The sequence below is a fragment of the Elgaria multicarinata genome, chromosome 15 (genome assembly GCF_023053635.1).
Source record: "Elgaria multicarinata webbii isolate HBS135686 ecotype San Diego chromosome 15, rElgMul1.1.pri, whole genome shotgun sequence".
NCBI classification, from domain to species: Eukaryota; Metazoa; Chordata; class Lepidosauria; order Squamata; family Anguidae; genus Elgaria; species Elgaria multicarinata.
The window spans coordinates 23,159,320-23,165,319 of record NC_086185.1 but is presented as its reverse complement, the minus strand read 5'-3'; positions in this window follow the sequence as shown (position 1 = coordinate 23,165,319).

Here is a 6,000-nt window from a genome sequence, read left to right as displayed (position 1 = left end):
ACCTGCCAGTACTTCAGCTGCCAGTAGCTTCAATGGCTTCACTTGGGAGTACTTGCCTTGCCAGTAGCTTCAATGGCTTCACTCGCCAGTACCTGACCTACCAGTAGCTTCAACGGCTTCACTTGCAGTACCATCACTGCCAGTAGCTTCAACGGCTTCACCTGCCAGTACTTCAGCTGCCAGTAGCTTCAACGGCTTCACCTGCCAGTACTTCAGGTGCCAGTAGCTTCACCAGCTTCACTTGCCAGTACCTGCCTTGCCAGTAGCTTCTACGGCTTCACTTGCCAGTACCATCCCTAAAAGTCCTTTAAATGTCTGCTAAAAGTCTGCTAAAAGTCCTTTAAAAGTCTGCTAAAAGTCTGCTAAAAGTCCTTTAAAAGTCTGCTAAAAGTCTGCTAAAAGTCCTTTAAAAGTCTGCTAAAAGTCCTTTAAAAGTCTGCTGAAAGTCTGCTAAAAGTCCTTTAAATGTCTGCTAAAAGTCTGCTAAAAGTCCTTTAAAAGTCTGCTAAAAGTCCTTTAAAAGTCTGCTAAAAGTCCTTGCCAGTACTTGCCTTGCCAGTAGCTTCAACGGCTTCACCTGCCAGTACCTTCCCTACCAGTAGCTTCAATCTCTTCATTTGCCAGTACCTTTGCTATCAGTAGCTTCAATGGCTTTACCTGCCAGTACTTCAGCTGCCAGTAGCTTCAACGGCTTCACTTGCCAGTACCATCCCTGCCAGTAGCTTCAACGGCTTCACCTGCTTAAAGTCCTTTAAAAGTGTGCTAAAAGTCTGCTAAAAGTCCTTTAAATGTCTGCTAAAAGTGTGCTAAAAGTCCTTTAAAAGTCTGCTAAAAGTCTGCTAAAAGTCTGTTAAAAGTCCTTTAAAAGTCAGCTAAAAGTCCTTTAAATGTCTGCTAAAAGTCCTTTAAAAGTCTGCAAAAAGTCCTTTAAAAGTCCTTAAAAGTCCTTTAAAAGTCTTCTAAAAGTCTGCTAAAAGTCTGCTAAAAGTCTGCTAAAAGTCCTTTAAAAGCCTGCTAAAAGTCCTTTAAAAGTCTGCTAAAAGTCTGCTAAAAGTCCTTTAAATGTCTGCTAAAAGTCAGCTAAAAGTCCTTTAAATGTCTGCTAAAAGTCCTTTAAATGTCTGCTAAAAGTCCTTTAAAAGTCTGCTAAAAGTCCTTTAAAAGTCCTTGCCAGTACCTGCCTTGCCAGTAGCTTCAACGGCTTCACCTGCCAGTACCTTCCCTACCAGTAGCTTTTATCGCTTCATTTGCCAATACCTTCACTGTCAGTAGCTTCAACGGCTTCACCTGCTAAAAGTCCTTTAAAAGTCTGCTAAAAGTCCTTTAAATGTCTGCTAAAAGTGTGCTAAAAGTCCTTTAAAAGTCTGCTAAAAGTCTGCTAAAAGTCTGTTAAAAGTCAGCTAAAAGTCCTTTAAATGTCTGCTAAAAGTCCTTTAATAGTCTGCAAAAAGTCCTTTAAAAGTCCTTTAAAAGTCTGCTAAAAGTCTGTTAAAAGTCCTTTAAAAGTCTGCTAAAAGTCCTTTAAAAGTCTGCTAAAAGTCCTTTAAAAGTCCTTTAAAAGTCTGCTAAAAGTCTGCTAAAAGTCCTTTAAAAGTCTGCAAAAAGTCTTCTAAAAGTCTGCTAAAAGTCCTTAAAAGTCTGCTAAAAGTCCTTAAAAGTCTGCTGAAAGTCCTTTAAATGTCTGCTAAAAGTCTGCTAAAAGTCCTTTAAAAGTCTGCTAAAAGTCCTTTAAATGTCTGCTAAAAGTCCTTTAAAAGTCTGCTAAAAGTCCTTTAAAAGTCCTTGCCAGTACCTGCCTTGCCAGTAGCTTCAACGTCTTCACCTGCCAGTACCTTCCCTACCAGTAGCTTCAATCGCTTCACTTGCCAGTACCTTCCCTACCAGTAGCTTCAATGGCTTCATTTGCCAGTACCTTCGCTGTCAGTAGCTTCAGTGGCTTCACTTGCCAGTACTTGCCTTGCAAGTACTTCAACGGCTTCACTCACCAGTACCTTCCGTTCCAGTAGCTTCAACGGCTTCACTTGCAGTACCATCCCTTCCAGTAGCTTCGACGGCTTCACTTGCCAGTACCATCCCTGCCAGTAGCTTCAACCGCTTCACCTGCTAAAAGTCTGCTAAAAGTCTGCTAAAAGTCCTTTAAAAGTCTGCTAAAAGTCCTTAAAAGTCTTCTAAAAGTCCTTTAAAAGTCTGCTGAAAGTCCTTTAAATGTCTGCTAAATGTCTGCTAAAAGTCTGCTAAAAGTCCTTTAAAAGTCTGCTAAAAGTCCCTTAAAAGTCTGCTAAAAGTCCTTGCCAGTACCTGCCTTGCCAGTAGCTTCAACGGCTTCACCTGCCAGTACCTTCCCTACCAGTAGCTTCAATCGCTTCATTTGCCAGTACCTTTGCTGTCAGTAGCTTCAATGGCTTTACCTGCCAGTACTTCAGCTGCCAGTAGCTTCAATGGCTTCACTTGCCAGTACTTGCATTGCCAGTAGCTTCTACGGCTTCACTTGCCAGTACCTTCCCTACCAGTAGCTTCAATGGCTTCCTTTGCAATTCAAACAAAGCAATTCAAGACAGCAAGAGAGGGGTAGTTGGCTTTCCCTGCCCAAAGATGCATTTGCCCTTCAAATCTATCAATGGTAGACTCTTATGCTTTGGACTGAAGCCCTTTGTTCCACACTGATGAATAGCTCTCCTCAGAGGTGGAGGCGGTTCGCCTTCTCTGCTTTGCAGTCTCTTCCTTGTCTCTGAAATCGGAAGTTACTCCCCCTGGTTCAAACTAAACTATAAATACACCCAAAACCGCTTTAGAATCATAAAAGTCGGAAAGGACTCCTGAAGATCATCTAGTCTAACACATTGCATTAGCCCTGAGAGGTGGGAGGGGGGTCTGTTCCACAAGGCACGGCTGCACACACACAGATTCTTAGATACTACTTATGATGCACATAATGCTTCCATCAACTCCTTAGCCTACTTTCCAAATGCAGAACCTTGGTGAGCCAAAGTCTCTCCCTTGTTAGCTTTTGTTGCTGCTACAGAGGTCTCTAAGGAGCCATTAGATACACCTGTGGGCAAATTTAGAGACACCCTCCAATAATACTGGAACTCAAAAGGGTCATTTCATGAAGCTGATTGGTGGGAGATTCAGGATAGATAAAAGGAAGGACTTCTTCACACAGCAGAGTTAAATTATGGAATTCACTACCCCAAGAGGTAGTGAAGGTCACCACTTTGGATGGCTTTAAAAGGGGGTTAGACAAATTCATGATGGAGGAGAGGGCTACCAATGGCTACTAGTACTGATGGTTCTATGCTACTTCCAGTATCAGAGGCAGTATCCCTCTTTGCACCAGTTGCTGGGGAACATGGGTGGGAGGGTGCTGTTGCACTCATGTCCGGCTTGTGGGCTTCTCGTGGGCAGCTGGTTGGCCTCTGTGTGAACAGAGTGTTGGACTAGATGGGCCCTTGTTTGATCCAGCAGGGCTCCTCTTATGTTCTAATCGGCTGCAGCTTGTCATAGATCTGCACCACTTGTTCTTGTTAGGAACAAAATGACAAAGAGAAATGCATCATCCCTTTAATACATTCATACTTTATTGGCTTAAATACAAGTCAGTTTTGCCTCTTTACATTTTGAGCTTTTTTGAGTGCAAGAGGATCAGCACCACTGCGAAACTGAGAGAGAGAGAGAGAGAGAGAGAGAGAGCAGATAGGCAAAGCAAGTGATTGGGGATATGAGGAGGCATGGGAAGGCAAAACTCATGTCCCCAAACCTTCTGGTGGACATCTATTGCACTTTGAAATAAAAAAAGTACAGCCGCATCTTGTAGCACCTTAAAGAATAACACATTTAATGTGGCAGAAGCTTTTGTGAACTAGAGTCAAATTCTTTAGAAGCATTAAGTGTTATCATAAGTTGGCATATTGTTGTTGTTTATTCGTTCAGTCATTTCTGACTCTTCGTGACTTCATGGACCAGCCCACGCCAGAGCTTTCTGTCGGCCGTCGCCACCCCTAGCTCCCCCAAGGTCAAGTCTGTCACCTCCAGAATATCATCCATCCATCTTGCCCTTGGTTGGCCCCTCTTCTTTTTGCCTTCCACTTTCCCTAGCATCAGCCTCTTCTCCAGGGTATCCTGTCTTCTCATTATGTGGCCAAAGTACTTCAGTTTTGCCTTTTATACCATTCCCTCAAGTGAGCAGTCTGGCTTTATTTCCTGGAGTATGGACTGGTTTGATCTTCTTGCAGTCCAAGGCACTCTCAGAATTTTCCTCCAACACCACAGTTCAAAAGCATCTATTTTCCTTCGCTCAGCTTTCCTTATGGTCCAGCTCTCGCAGCCATAGGTTACTACGGGGAATACCATTGCTTTAACTATGAGGACCTTTGTTGTCCGTGTGGTGTCTCTGCTCTTAACTATTTTATCAAGATTTGTCATTGCTCTCCTCCCAAGAAGTAAACGTCTTCTGATTTCCTGGCTGCAGTCAGCATCTGCAGTAATCTTTGCACCCAGAAATACAAAGTCTGTCACTGCCTCCACGTTTTCTCCCTCTATTTGCCAGTTATCAATCAAGCTGGTTGCCATAATCTTGGTTTTTTTGAGGTTTAACTGCAACCCAGCTTTTGCACTTTCTTCTTTCACCTTTGTCATAAGGCTCCTCAGCTCCTCCTCGCTTTCAGCCATCAAAGTGGTGTCATCTGCATATCTGAGATTGTTAATGTTTCTTCCTGCGATTTTAACTCCAGCCTTGGATTCGTCAAGCCCAGCATGTCGCATGATGTGTTCTGCATTCAAGTTGAATAGGTAAGGTGAGAGTATACAGCCCTGCCATACTCCTTTCCCAATCTTAAACCAGTCTGTTGTTCCGTGGTCTGTTCTTACCGTTGCTAATTGTTCGTTATATAAATAAGTTGGCATATATATATATATATATATATATATATATATATATATATAGATGGTTGTGGGGGGTTGGGGGATAATGAATGCATCTGACGAAGTGGACACAGAAGCATATGTCATCATAAATGTGTTTGTCTTTAAGGTGCCACAAGACTGTTGCTTTTGCTGAAACAGATCCACATGACTACTCCTCTGGAAATTGCTTTGAAATAAGTTATTCAGCAGGATTCAACACTTACAATGCCAGAAGTATCTTTTCTTCTTTTTAAAAAAATGGATGTAAAAATACACAGGCCTAGTAAAAATATTGGACCGTAACGTAAAATTTAAGCATCTTTTAGTTGCTAAAGATACCAAAGGAAACACTTGAGGCTTCACCGGGTATGAATATGCACCATTCAGTTCTCAGGACTGAATGGTTTCTCTTCTGTACCCAGGATAGTCCCTGATACCCAGGACAGCACCACAGCAATTGGCTCCTTTTGCAGGAAACACTGCAGGACAGACGGAGCCCTGGTGCTGCACATCTCAAGGTATCAAAAATATGTGCAAGAATGAATTCACGGGTTTGGCCCCAACTACCTTTGGGGCATTTTAGAAGTGAGTTTTGCTGGGTTGCCAGCTACAAAAAAAGAGGGTTCAAAATGTTGGGTTGCAGGAGAAGGCAGCTCCCCAATTACCAAGCACAAAGAAAATACTGGGAGCGGGGTTGAGTGGCAGGCATTCTATTAGGGCTGTGGTCTTCAAAGTCCACACATGCATTGCCCACTGGTCCCCCCTCAAGGCCTCCCGGGATGAAGTTCATTCAACCCAAAGCCCCCAGGTGACAGTTGTGCACCTGCAGATCTATTTTTCCCTGCAATGATGGGCTGCAGTTTCCAGAGGAGCCTGCAGAGGGCACCGGCCTCTCATTTGGCGACAGAGACAGCGAGTATCCTACTCAACAGCACCCAAGCAATTGCAGCCACTGCTTAGCAAAATCTGGGGCGAGAAAGGCCTGCTGGGACTTGGTGCAATAGTGCTCCCCCAAGACAGGCACAACTGGAGGACATGCATCATTCTGCATGTCTGGTCCATTAGTGCAGATGGAGGAAACGGGTATGACTCTAGCGC